We start from the raw sequence: 12242 nt of genomic DNA on the forward strand, positions 1-12242 counted from the left end.
GCATTTCAAAAACATAAGATCTGACAGCATGGAACTACTCAACCTTGCACGGTGAGGCCTCATCAAAATGCCTCCATGACTAAATACCCTTTCAATGGGCGCACTGGAGGCAGGGATAGAGAATACCTGTGTGGCAATCTGATAGAGGGTAGGGAATTTGGATTTGTTTTGCTGCCAAAACCAGAGGCACGGGACTGAGTCAGAGTCCTGCTCAGCGATCAAGTCGAGGTATGCAGTCAACTGAGCCTGGCCAGATGGCTTCTTCTTGGTGGAGGAGGGAGTCCTCCTATAGTAGGAGAACATTCTCAACTGCTTCTCAGGAGGAGACTCTGAAAGTTCACCTTCCCCTGGTCCTGTTGCTTCCGCTGCATCTGCTGTTGAAACCGCTTGCTTGTCACCCTCTGCCTTTATATACTCTGAAATGAGAGGGGGCATGGGGGACTCATTACAAATATGTTATTGACTACGCCTACATGACAAATGACACGCCTATTCGCTTTATTGTAACACCTTCAATGATATAAACATCACAACAATCAAATAGTTAATCACTTAACTAACGTTAATCAAAACATTTCTCACCTTTGATCTCAGTCTTCAGCACATCTTTGATGTCACTGTCCAGCTGCACATCATGTTCTAGCCACTGGAAGCCAAATGCTGGGTCCAACACAGATGCTATGAAGTAGGCATTGGTGAAAGGAAATTTGGTGGGGCCTCTTCCTTCAGCTGGCTCACATCCTGGTATCTTGACTGCACTGAATACCTCTGCAAACCTTGTTTTCAAGGAGCTCTCCAGAGCTCTCACCAGAGGCCCACAGTATCTGGCTTTTCCTCTTATTTCCTGCAGGTGACAGCGCAGAGTGAGGACACAGGGCACAATCACACTGACGGTGACAGTAGTCTCACCCTGAGTTAGGTTGGTTGCCTCTAAGAACAGATCAAGAACTTTGATCAGTTCTTTAAGCTGAGCATACTCTCGCGGGGATAAGATAAGGCTTTTGTGCCCCTCTGATTCCAACACACTGGACAGCTTTTGCATGTCTAAATGCACATAAGCCTTCACCTTCTTCAGAGTGGAATTCCATCGTGTGGCATTCGCTGTTGGAATTGTTGCATCACCAAAACACGCTTCAAAGCAGTCTTTAAACGAGGTGCCACTGTGGAGGAGGTTGGCTGCACGGGATAGCTTTGCTAGGGTGCCTGACAGCCCACTGGTGTCTTTCAGACCATCTTTTATGACCAACTGCAGTGAATGTGTGAAGCATGATAGTCTCTGCATCTTACAGTTCTCAGCCAAAGTGTCATTGACTGTCTGTTGATCTTCTGGCATCAGGTCTTGCCATATTTCATCATCCTCCTCAAATGTGCTAGGATCATGAGCTTCAGCATCACAAGGATCCTCTAGGGGAAAGCTGGTCTGGAAAGCTTTTCTCATGTTGGATGCATTGTCAGTTATGACAAAGTTGATCTTGTCCTTAATCAGGTATTCTTCAGCACAGCATTCAAACATCATTGCAATCTTCTCTCCTGAGTGTTTCCCATGCACTCTTTTGCAGGAAAGAAGATATGACTGAAGGCTGAGTTCCTGTTTTTTTTATCCATTGCCACTGTGTGTGCTGTCACTCCAAGGAATGACCGCATCTTTCGATCACTCCAAATGTCTGTGGTAACAGCAACACTCGATGCTTCTGCCAGCTGGCTCTTTATCTGTTCTTTCTTGACTTCCACCATTCCTGGAATGGTCACAGAGGAAATTGTGGATCTTGCTATGGACCGGTACTGAGGGTCCAGGACATGCAGCAAGTGCTTGAAGTCCTCGTCAACGATGGAGAGTGGCAAGCAGCACTTAATGATTAGATCTTTTACAAGGGCATAACTTATAGCCTTCTGACGTGGATGTTTGAGGTCGTACATCCTTTGCTGTCCATCATTTAAAAATGATGTGATAGTCTTCTGACCTGAAGCAGCTGGCATCACATCTGAAGCAGTGGAGGCACGGTATTCTTGGAACCTAGGGGAAGATAGGATACACACTTTAGCTTGCTGATGCCAAACTGTTTCAAGTAATCTTTCTCACAGCAAAAAATGTGTAACGTTATGCTATAACAATATGCAATAACAATACAAATGTTACACATTATACACATAGTTGTTTGAACCATAACCAGTTAAGTTACATATTTAGTTATCTATATAACTAACATTACCATATTAGTAGATTAACTAATGTAAGCTAGCTGGATAAATGAAAAGTATGAGAAAAGATACATAATTTATGAGACTAACAGGACAGGGATTAATTAGCAAAACCCAGTCATTTAATTATTGATTTAAGTATGTTACATGCTACCTAGCTGAGCTTTAACTCTCTATCCTCCATGAGTCTGTATGTTTATTCTGTATGGGTCAGGGAGGGTGTGATTTTGTTAGAAGACAGAGCCAGTTCATAGTACTGTTCAAAAGCTACGTCGCGCGTGTCTATTTTTAGAATTTGGCACACCCAATGCTGCATATATGCAAAGAAAAATATCCACATATTTACAGTAGCCTATGCGGTGTCACCAATCACCATACGGTTCGGTAGTTTTCGGTACATTGGGGGGGAAATGCCACATCCGTCAAATCTCGTACCGTCTCCAGCTCTCAAGAAAACCAGTGGCGGCATCCACATTAGCTTTCTTCAATTAGTCCATTTAGCGAGTAATAGCCTACAATTATTTTTATTTGCATTGTAAAGTTGTGCACATTTTATCAAAATTATTTGTGGATGCATATAGGCTAGACTTCTTCCTTCTCCGCACTTGGAGAATATTCATGGCGGAGACCTGCCATGTGCGGATTTGTTATTGATAGTTAAGATTAATGCTAACACGGTAGTTCAGAGTGGTGTGTTTTTTCCGTTAAGTGTATGCTACTTGGTAATTAGCTAAATGATAAATAAGAAAAATCAGTTTTAATCTCCCTATAACACGAAGACGCTGCGTGTTACTTACCAATTCATTAGTGAGCTCGATGGTACGCTCGTACCGAAAGCGAACCGTACTGTGACTTTTCTGTGCAATGCTGCATTAGCATTCTAACAGTAACGTTACTTAACTTACCTATACAATTTCACTTGGTTCTAGTGATATGATGTACCCACACGACCTAACCGAACATCTTGGACCAGTGGTTGAGTTACTTCAGAGACTATTGTTACCGTAGCTAGATAGCTAGCTAGCTAACGTTAACTGATCACCAACCCTATCATCAACTGACTGCATATCACTTACTTTTCTGGGTGCATCCTTGAAAGATATCTGTTGAAGTTTGAGGTTGTCCCGGTCTTCCCCTCAATAGTTCGTTTACATATCGAACATCTAGCAGCGATCTTGCTGGAATTTGTTGTAAAATCTGTGTAAGCAAAGCGCACAATTCGGGGTGTCTCTTTAGGCATCTTCGCGCTACTGAACATGGCGGTATGCACGCCACGTGAATCCGCATGTAGGTGGAACACACGTGCCTGCCCTTACACGAAATTGAATAATGTTACAGTATTAATATAGCTATCAATATATTTTAATAGGGCCTATTATTTAAAAAAAATCTAACAAAAACAGTCTTTATCAATTAAAAAGTCAGAGTCCGGGTCTCCAACTTCCGAGTCCGAATGCAGTAAATTCGCGAGTCCAAGTCCAAGTCCGAGTCATCAGTTCTCAAGTCCAAGTCGAGTCACGAGTCATGAAAATCAGGACTCGAGTTGGACTCGATTCCGAGTCCTGGACTCGAGTACTACAACACTGCCACGCAGACACAACTAAGCCATAGCCACAACCCTTATCTTGCTGAGGTCAAAAGGTGAAGTTGTAGAGCCGAAGTAACGGAGAAGACCGTAGGTTCACACTTTAGCCGTGTAGGCAACTTTCTTTAATCCACGGTAAATCAGCGAGACAAACAAAATCCACAGCTCGACTGAGCGGAGGTGGCAAGAATAACCAGAAAACTGGCTGGACAACCATAACTTAACCCTGCGTTAACCTGCCAGGGCAACCATGACTTAACCCTTAGTTCCTGGGTTGAATTCTGTCCCCAATACGTGTCCACCACATGAGCCCCCCCAGAATTCGCCCTAGTAATCGAAGTCAGGAAGGCGCGGGTGGACGACAGGCCGTCCGCGGCGGCTCCGGATAACAGGGGCCGGAGTGTCTGTGGGAGGCATTGACGCGGGCCTGTGGAGGTCGGCCTGAGGAGCAGAAGAGGCAGCTCGGGCCTCCACGGGGGGAGGAGGCGGAGCCGGGGGACGACCGCGACGAGGAGGTTGGGCTAACTCCAACGGCTGCGTCAAGTCCAGGTGTGCGGGTTTAACTCGGTCCACTGAAACATGCTCGGCCGTGCCCCCAAAATCCACCACCAGGTGCTTAGTTCCCCGTTCCAGGACGCGGAAGGGGCCGTCATAAGGGGGTTGCAGAGGGGGGCGGTGTGCGTCGTGACAGATGAACACGTAGTCCGCTGACTGCAGACCTGGGACACCGGAGCGCCGTGTTGGGCGGTAGGGACGGGTGTGAAAGCTCTGACCCCGTCCAGCAAGGAGGCTCGTTGGTCCACAGCTGACCAGGGACGCGTTGCATTGGGCATGAAATCGCCTGGGACTCGCAGCGGCGTGCCGTACACCAGCTCCGCAGAGGAGGCTTGTAGGTCTTCCTTCGGGGCGGTCCGCAGGCCCAGCATGACCCATGGGAGCTTGTCAACCCAGTTGCAGTCCTTGAGAGTAGCCCGAAGCGCAGCCTTCATGGACCGGTGGAAGCGCTCACATAGGCCGTTCGCCTGAGGGTGGTAGGCGGTAGTGCGATGAAGCTTGACGCCCAGAGCCTCACCCACATCATTCCATAGCTCTGAGGTAAACTGTGGCCCACGGTCAGATGAAAGGTCGGAAGGCGTACCGAAACGTGAGACCCACGACCCAATAAAAGCCCGGGCCACATCAGCAGACGTCGTGGATGCCAGGGGAACAGCTTCAGGCCAGCGCGTAGTCCTGTCCACCACAGTGAAGAGGTAGGTGAACCCATGGGAGGGGGGTAGGGGACCAACCAGGTCGACGTGGACATGGTCAAATCGTCTCTCCGGCACTGCGAAGCGTTCCAGGGGCGCCTTAATGTGGCGGTGTATCTTAGCCCGCTGACAGGCAACACACGAGTCGGCCCACGCTTTCACGTCTCTCTTAAGTCCCTCCCACACAAACTTAGCAGAGGTCAGGCGCACGGATGGCTTACCGCCTGGATGAGAGAGGCCGTGCACAGCTTCAAATACGGGGCATCTCCAGCTGTGCGGGACGATGGGCCTGGGCTGTCCTGTGGAGACGTCACACAGGAGGGTGACACCTGTGTCGCTGAAAGGAACGTCCTGCAGGCGGAGCCCCGTGTCGGAGGCCCGGAGACGGAGGATGCTCGGGTCCGTGGCCTGGTCAGCAGCCATCTGTGCATAGTCAAGGCCTAGGTGGACCGCTCCAATCACTGCCCTAGACAGGCAGTCAGCTACCTGGTTAGACTTACCAGCGACGTGCTGGATGTCGGTAGTGAATTCCGAAATGTAGGAGAGTTGTCGCTGCTGGCGAGCGGACCATGGCTCGGCCGTCTTGGACATGGCAAACGTGAGGGGCTTGTGGTCCACGTACGCAGTAAACTCGCGGCCCTCTAGCAGGAAACGGAAATGCCGGACGGCGAGCCAGAGACCGAGGAGTTCCCTGTCAAAAGTACTATACTTGCGCTCTCGGGGTGTAAGCTGGCGACTGAAAAAGGCCAAAGGCTGCCAAGCCCCACCCACCCACTGTTCGTGAACCGCACCAACAGCATAGTCCGATGCATCCGTGGTTATGGAAATAGGCGCTGTGGGTGAAGGATGCGCTAGCAGGGTAGCCTGGGAGAGCGCAGCTTTAGTCTCGGTGAACGCACGGTCCCGCTCTGCTGTCCAGTCGACCGCCTGGTTGGGGGACATGCCTTTCAGCGCCTCGTACAGTGGCCGGATGATAAAGGCGGCTCGAGGAATGAAGCGGTGGTAGAATGTCACCATCCCGATGAACTCCCTGAGCGCACGAGCTGTTTGGGGGCGCGGAAAGGCCGCCACCGCTTCCACCTTTGAGGGCAGGGGGACTGCCCCGTCCCCAGTGATGCGGTGCCCGAGGAAATCAATGGTTGTCAGCCCGAACCGGCACTTCGCCGGGTTGACGATCAGCCCATGCTGGCTGAGGCGTGTGAAGAGGGCATGAAGATGGGACAGGTGTTCTTCCTCGGAGGCGCTGGCGATGAGTATGTCGTCCAAATAGACGAAGATGAAAGGAAGGCCACGGAGCACTGAATCCATCAGCCGCTGAAAGGACTGGGCCGCGTTTTTGAGTCCAAATGGCATTCGTAGGAATTCAAATAGGCCGAATGGGGTTGTCACCGCTGTCTTGGGGATGTCTGAGGGGTGCACGGGAACTTGATGATAACCACGGACCAGGTCGACTTTTGAGAAGACGCATTTGCCAGACAGGTTTGCAGAAAAGTCCTGGATATGCGGGACAGGATAGCGGTCAGGCGTGGTGGCGTCATTTAGTCGGCGGTAGTCCCCGCATGGGCGCCAACCTCCATCAGGCTTAGCGACGATGTGGAGTGGGGACGCCCACGGGCTGTCAGAGCGGCGGATGATCCCCATGCGTTCCAGGTGCTCGAACTCAGACTTGGCAATGGCGAGTTTGACGGGGTCGAGACGCCTGGCTCTGGCGTAGACCGGGGGCCCCTTCGTAGCAATGTGATGCTCCACCCCATGCTTAGCGGTGGGTGCAGAGAAGGTAGGCTGGGTGAGGTCAGGGAACTCAGCGAGGAGGCGGGTGAACTTGTCTGCCTCTGAGAGAGAGTTGGCTAGACCTGCATAGGCCGCTTCCCTCCGCGTACATGCGAAGGAGGAGAAGGTTAAGGCATCGACCAGACGGCTGTTCTGAATGTCCACTAGCAAACCGTAAGCGCACAAAAAATCAGCTCCGAGGAGGGGAAGCGTTACATTGGCCATGACGAACTCCCACGTGAAACGTTGTCCACCAAAACACAGTTCTACAGACCGCACGCCGTAGGTGTGGATAGGGCTGCCGTCAGCCGTCGCCAACTGGGGGCCCCGCTCCCCGCCCATGATGTCGACGTCAGTAGCAGGGAGCACGCTTCTCTGTGCGCCCGTGTCACAAAGAAATCGCCGACCAGAGATGGTGTCGAGGATGAAGAGTAGCCTGCTCGTATCGCCAACACTCATGGCCACTACTGAGTGTTGGCCCTCTCGTTTCCCGTCGGCCTGTAGTTGCAGGGGGAACGGCACCGTTTAGCTTTCGCACCAAATCGAGCGTGGTACATACAGAGTCCAGAGGGCTTGCAGCGGTCTGATGCTGTGGCGCCACCGTCGGGCCACGCCCGCGATGTCGGCGGGGGGCCAGTGAAGGTAGGAGCCAGCACCCCGGCATGGGAGGAACGTTGTGTAGCGACGAAGAATCGGTCAGCCTCCTTTGCCAGCTCACGGGGATCAGTGATGGTGGAGTTAGCGAGCGCAGTCTGGACGTGGGGCGGCATGTTGCGCAGAAACAGCTCCATAAACAGGAAACATGGCTTTTCTTGACCCAGTAGGTTTAACATCCTGCTCATTTGCTCCGATGGTTTGCCATCTCCCAAGCCCTGAATTGCGAAGAGGCGACGTGCTCTCTCCGTTGCTGACAGTTCAAAAGTTTCAAGGGGGAGATGCTTAAGTGCGGCGTATTTACCATCGGCCGGTGGGTTGGTTATGAAACCGCTTATCCTGGAAGCCGTAGCGCACCCCAGCGCTGCCACTACGTAGTAGTACCTGGTCTCGTCTGCTGTTATGTCTCTGAGCGCGAACTGTGCCTCAGCCTGCGCGAACCATGTAGCCGCGGAAGACTCCCAAAACTCCGGCAGTTTAATTGCAACGGCGTTCGTAGCCATAATGTGTGTGGTTTCAGAAAACTTATCCGAAAACCGACGTCGGGGTCACCAGTGTAGAGCCGAAGTAACGGAGAAGACCGTAGGTTCACACTTTAGCCGTGTAGGCAACTTTCTTTAATCCACAGTAAATCAGCGAGACAAACAAAACCCACAGCTCGACTGAGCGGAGGTGGCAAGAATAACCAGAAAACTGGCTGGACAACCATAACTTAACCCTGCGTTAACCTGCCAGGGCAACCATGACTTAACCCTTAGTTCCTGGGTTGAATTCTGTCCCCAATACGTGTCCACCACAAAGTAAACAATGAAAACCCCATAGAGGATGGATGGATGGATGGATGAGTGGATGGATGATGGATGGTTGGATGAGTGGAAAGATGGATGGATGGATGGACGGATGGATGGATGGATGGATGACGGATGGTTGGATGAGTGGAAGGATGGATGGATGGACGGATGGATGGAGGAACACTTGGACACCAGCATACTGAAGATAGAGGGCTTATAACTTATAACCTCTTCACCTACAAACATATGTAAGGTCTCTAATGAAAGAACCTCTTTGAGGTTGCTTACTCAATATTTAGATTATATGCATGTCATTGTGACATACAGTATCCTAATGGCAGAAACACACTGAAGTCTCTTGACGAAGCATGCCTTATAAGATAGGCTACATTGAGCTTCAACGGGCTAGCAGGCTGCTGCGGATCTTCACTGTTCTTTGCTATAGCGGGGGTCATTAAAATATCTATTTAGCTGTCTATCAATATAGCTGTCTGTCAATCTATCTATGTAATGTGGGTCACCAGCGACAATTTGACATGTAGCTATGCAGCCCACGGCGGTAAGGTGCCGCGAGAGGTACCGATCATCGGCGCCCTCTGTAACCGGAGAAGGGTGCTCATGTCCGGGTAGCCTACGCCCTGAGCGCCGGTGTTGTGCCGAAATCCCACTCCCCGACAGAATCTCACTCCCCTTCACATAAGCGGTTGTAGCTCCGGTTGTGGGGGTGATAGAGACATGAGCCCGGACACGTTTTTATACGCATGAGTCCCCTGAACACATAGAAACCAACCCTAAGTCGATCGGAGCTTTATCGACCGAGTTATGGTTACTTTTCTGCACCTACCCCTAACCACCTAGCCTGGGTGGGCAAGACGCAAAATGGAGGCATTTGCCGGTGTGGGAGTAGGTGCGGAAAACAAGCTATAGCTCGGCCGAGAAAGCGCCGATCGACTTGGGGTTGGTCTCTCCGTGTTCAGGAGACTCTGGCGTATATAGAAGTATATTGGCTCATGTCTCCAGCACCCCCACAGCCGTAGCTACAACCACTTCCGTGAGGGGGAGTGAGATTCTGGCGGGGAGTGGGATTTGGGCACCTTAACTGAGAGTTGGCGAAGTTGAAAACAACTTCCGGTCACGTGGCTTTGGTAGAACGCAGGTAAACCTTCGGCTAAGCAACTCATCCCTTTCAAGGGCAGATCACTTCACAACTGCATGTGATGGCACATTTACCTCCATATGTGTCGGGGCTGTACCTTGATAGTCTCTCCATGGTCCTGTAAGTTCTTTCTAAATATTAATTATTGTTATAATTTAAAATATAATGTTGTCGCTTGAAATTGTGTATTACAATTATTGAAAAAGTCAATTGGTCAATGATTTGGAAATGATAGGCCTCTGAAAATGTGATGTTTCGTCCAGTTGTCAGATAATACTTCCGCCTTCTCTGAACTCGTCGACGCTGTTCATGCATTGTAGTCGTGTCATCCAATCCGTCTTCTTGGGATGGTTCATTGTTTCCACTTCCAAATAGTGTCTCTTGAAACCATTATAGTTACTTATAACCATTATAGTTACTGCGAAATTTGAAATTGACCAACAAAATGTACATTCTTTGCTTGGTCATATTGGCTCAGGCAACACTATTTGTTTTATTTGATCAGATCTACTACCGGTTACAAATAGTTTCCTCACCTTTGTTGACATATGAAGAGTGCAGGTATTGTGTAGAACACAATCCCTGTACTGACATATAGGCTTTACTAAATGATGTTTTTGGGTCATTCTACCTATCTATCCCTTCGACATCTGTTTATGTGCAATGTACACTGACAGAATAAATATATAGCTTTTCAGATTCAATTGTTGCATTTTGTCCGCCTTCTCTTGATGGCACCAGTTACCGAGGTTGGCTCTATTGCCACATACAGTAATACTCATCCAATGTTGTCTTTTTTGGAGGTTAGAGAAACCCTCATCTTCTCCAACCGGTCGAGCTACAGTATACCGGTGATCAGAGTTGGCTAATGCAGCTATGAGCTAGCAACTCGTGGCGAAACATGGGCTCATGTCATGTTTTGAGAAATCACCTTCGTGGTCCTCGTCCTCGGGTCCGTTGATGTGAAGAAAACAGCCACACGTTTTAGGAGATTAAAATGATTTTATTTGAGTACAGATCTGGAGACACACTGTCAATCCGTCGTGTGTGTCTGACTTCTTTGTGTGTCCTGGTGGGTTATATAGACCCCCCTGCTTCTCCTTTACGACACCTCTGGTCTTGATTATCCTATCAATAGAACCTTTTGGTGGTTGAGCTTTAAGAAGTGCTCATCCTGTTTCAACCTACTGATCTTAGCAGGGGGTCCTCCTCGTACCAGACACGGTGTCTCTCCCAAGGCCCCAGGGGGGGGGCAACCCCCTCCCCTACCCACATTCTTGTGGGAGACCTGCAATATATTTGTCTACATGAAGGTGTCTTCTTCACCCTCTGTTCTGGTTACATACATTGGTTACATACAGAGTAATACAAAATACACTCGAATTATATTTAATATCAATCAACAATTCCCCCTTTTGATCTCCTCTAAGGAGATCACTAAAAGGCTTCTAACTCCTGATCTAAGGGGTTCAGGACAAACAGGGGCATCATAGGGGGCGGTAGTTCCCCGTCTTTATGCTCGATAGCCGTGATGATGAGCCGGTTTACCAGGGAATGCAGGCTGCTGGGTCGCCGATCTGCTGGACCGTTCCTCCCGAATCAGCTTCTTCTAGCCGGGTATGTGATCGTCCGGCCGGGTTCCTCTATGACCTAGGGGAGAGGTTACCAGCACTTTCACCCTGTTCCAAGCTAACAGTGTGGTTTGGTGTTTCGCTGGAATCTGGTCTCTCTTCCTGGGGAGACGTTGCCTCCTGTAGGCCCTCTGGTATAGCGTCTAGGGTCCGTCCGGGCTCCTCCGCGACAGCACACTGGCTCCAGTGGTACCAGACTTCTCCTTTCCCTTTCAGCCGGACTGCATGAGACGTCCTCTCTACCACCTCGTAGGGTCCGGTCCACCGGGGCTCCGCCCACTTCCGCTGAATGGCTCGCAACAGGATCCACCGCGCCTGGGGGAGGGTGGATTCCAGTGCCGGCGTGCGTCTTTCGCCAACCTGTCGGGAGAAATCTGAAACCAAAGCCTGTAATTCTTTAAAACATGTGCTTTTAGTTCCCCCCATTGACTCTAGTCCCTCCGTTGGGGCCGCCCCTGGCCCCGGAAACTGTCGCCCCGTCATTAATTCATATGGGGTGAACCCGGTCCTCTGATTGATCGATGACCTAATCGTCATTAGTGCCAAGGGAAGGGCCTCAACCCAATTCATTTTAGTTTGAGCACAAATCTTAGCCAGTTTCTGTTTGAGGCTTTGATTCATTCTTTCTACCTTGCCCTGGGACTGTGGATGGTATACGGTCCCAAAGGCATGTTTCAGTCCTAATAGGCTCTCGACCTTTCTGAGGTCGGCCCCCTTGAAATGAGATCCGTTGTCGGAGCGGATTTTGGAGGGGAATCCATGTCGAGGAATGTAATGGTTAATCAAGCATTTTATAACAGTGGCGCTATCTTCCTTTTTTGCCGGCCATGCCTCCGGCCACCCTGTCAATTGATCCACACACACCAACAAATACTGGTGTCCTTTCACCCTCTTGGCTTCCCCCATATCCATATAATCCAATACTACCTCTTGTCCTGGACAAGAGATCAGGGGAAATCCCCCCATCTCAGGTTTTATGGTGGGGCGTGGATTACACTGAGTGCAAATGGGGCAACTCTTGACGTGGTATTTAGTCATGTTGGTCAAAAAAGGATGCCACCAACGGCAAAGATTTCGATTCATCTGAACAGCCCCTACATGCCCTATTCCGAGTCTGAGTATATGGTTACCCTTTTTTTTCCTTGTTTTTTCTTCTTTTTTTCACTTAATCCTACCAGCACTCTTATTAGTGCGAGACCGAGGGTAAAC

Source organism: Lampris incognitus, chromosome 19, assembly GCF_029633865.1.
Source record: "Lampris incognitus isolate fLamInc1 chromosome 19, fLamInc1.hap2, whole genome shotgun sequence".
NCBI lineage: Eukaryota > Metazoa > Chordata > Actinopteri > Lampriformes > Lampridae > Lampris > Lampris incognitus.